Source organism: Miscanthus floridulus, chromosome 13 (genome assembly GCF_019320115.1).
Source record: "Miscanthus floridulus cultivar M001 chromosome 13, ASM1932011v1, whole genome shotgun sequence".
Taxonomy (NCBI): Eukaryota; Viridiplantae; Streptophyta; class Magnoliopsida; order Poales; family Poaceae; genus Miscanthus; species Miscanthus floridulus.
Window position 1 is genome coordinate 14,164,016 of NC_089592.1, and position 2,449 is coordinate 14,166,464.

General features: G+C 44.2%; 1 non-coding gene across 1 annotated transcript; it reads right to left on the reverse strand.

The window, feature by feature from the left end:
• Nucleotides 1-1,730: 1,730 nt before the first annotated feature.
• Nucleotides 1,731-1,839, reverse strand: LOC136502362 (small nucleolar RNA R71). Its single transcript, XR_010770520.1, has one exon. It is a non-coding gene; the product is annotated as a small nucleolar RNA R71 (small nucleolar RNA).
• Between the last annotated feature and the right edge of the window lie 610 nt (nt 1,840-2,449).

Consider the following 2,449-nt stretch of genomic DNA (forward strand, 5'->3'; position numbering starts at 1 on the left):
AACATGCTTCTGCAATCTGCATATGTATAGGAATGGATCGGAACAACTAGCAGCGAAGAGGCTTGAACTCGATGCCTCGATGATAAGGCCGCGCTTGGGGTACCACCCCAGCAGCTCAAAGCTCGCCACCACCTCTTCCTCCCTCTCCTTCTCGTCGCCGCCGCACATCACGCGCCCCATCTCCATCTGCCACCACCCGTCCCCACGGAGCCTCGGCCCCCCAAAAGGGGTTGACCCGATCGAGGTGAGTTCCGAACTTTCCCCATGAGGGAAGGCCAACGCCGAGCTGTCCGCCCAGAAACACCGTCTCCCGAGCCATGACCCGCCTACCGACCTCCTTCGCCGGCCTACCTCTCTATTGACAGTAGATAAGAAATATTGTAAACCATCAATATAACTTGTATAAGGGTATGAAAGTAATCACCAACAAAGGTTTAGGAGTTTAAACTAACAAATTCCACGAGTTCTGATGAATCTGTGCTTTCTGCAGGGTTTATCCAGGAAACCTTCAAGGTGGACCTATATGTCAGAATTAATCACGCTTAATCGTGGCATAACTCTAGAAGGTTCCAGGGGACACCAGAAGACACCACACTGCGGCGGAGGTGAGAGGCCGCCACCTGCAGACCGGCCAGCCCCTTGGCACACCCGTCAGCTTCAGCCTTGTTACGTCAGTTCTCCACCGCCTCGTAAGTTGAATCTATGCCATCCATTCAAGTTGGTTTGATCCGAGGGCTCAGGATTGACGCTCCAGCCTATATACCAGCCCCTGCCACCCCCTGAGGCATCAAACCCTGATCAAGTCAGTTGAGATGATAGAAACCCTAATCATCCACACAACTCCACCGTATTCTTGGGCATAGCTAGCTAGGCTAGGTCTAGAGGGAGGCAAGCTTCGCTTGGATTCCCGATCTTGTCAAGAGTGTGGCTTGGTATAGCCTTTGTACCCCCTCTCTCGTTTGTATCTCTCATTACTTTTATATGTTTGCTACAATTGTTATGACAATATTCTTTATATCATTCATGTTCCTAGTTATAATGTTCATCGTGTACTTTGATTATATACTTAGTATAGCTAGATTGTCATCATGTTCAAGCATAAGTTCGTATAGCGCTCGCTCTGGTGTACACGGGGTGAGTGCTCGACATTGTGTAAGCATGGTGCTTATACGTTGTTTACCTATGGATGCACCCTATATTCTGGGTCATGTGGTAGATTATGGATGTGACACTCACTATTGAGTCCTTTGTAGTCCACTCCCCAAATATAGGACAAGTAGGATCTAGTTACGAAGGAAGATAAGCTTTGTTCTTAATCTTCCTTAGTAATATCCGTTATATATAGATATGAAGTTGATCTTAGCCATGACTACTAGGTGTAATTGCACTAATCAATGTATGCTTTAACTTGTATTTAAGAATGACTTAGAAATTATTCCTCTATTATTCTACTTAGCCATGCTCTCATAAACATGGTGAACATGGTACAAGCTAGCCAGTTTTGTGAAAAGGCACATGAAGATGCAAGTGTTCATGTCCAACACTTCCTGGAGATCTATAGCACTTTCACAATCAAAGGAGATCTAGAGATGCCATATTATTGTGCCTCTTCCCATTGTCACTTTTAGAGAAGGCGAAGCAATGGTTCTACGCCAACAAAGATAGGAATACTACATGGGATAACTGCTCTACTACCTTCCTAGCAAAGTTCTTTCCCACAGGCAAGACCAATGCTTTGTGTGGGCGAATTTCAAGCTTCCAATAGCAACATGATGAATCTGTCCCTTAGGCATGGGAACGCTTTCAAGATTACATATCAGAATGTCCTCATCATGGGATGGATAATTGGCTACTTATATAGACTTTCAACCACGGGTTGACCAACAGTACCCGTGAGAACATGGATGTTGCTTCTAGAGGTGCATTCCTGTCACTCACAATCCGAGGTGCAATAGCTCTCGTAGAGAAGATGGCCTCCAACCAAGGCTAGAATGAAGAACATCTTCAAACCCGCAAGAGAGGTGGAGGTATGCATCAACTCAAGGAGGTAGACATGCTGTCTGCCAAACAGATCTGCTCATGAAGAAGCTGGAAGACCGAGCTAATGAGAAGTAAGAAGTCATGCACATTCATGATTCCCACATGATGTTTGAAGAGTGTGGAAACACTACGCATTCAGGGAACAACTGTCCTGAAACCCATGAGGATGTGAACTTCATCAACAACAACTTTCATCCTCAACAGAATCAAGGATGGAATCAACAACAAAGGTTGAACTACCAAGGTAACTACCAAAGTAACTATTAAAGTAATAATTTTAATAATTTTAATAATCAACCATACTTGAGAAAGTTAATTTCTAGCCAAGCTAAAATTATGGAGGACTTATCTAGAAAGTTAGCTTCCAATGATAAGATCTTAGAAAACATAAATAATAGAATGGATAACT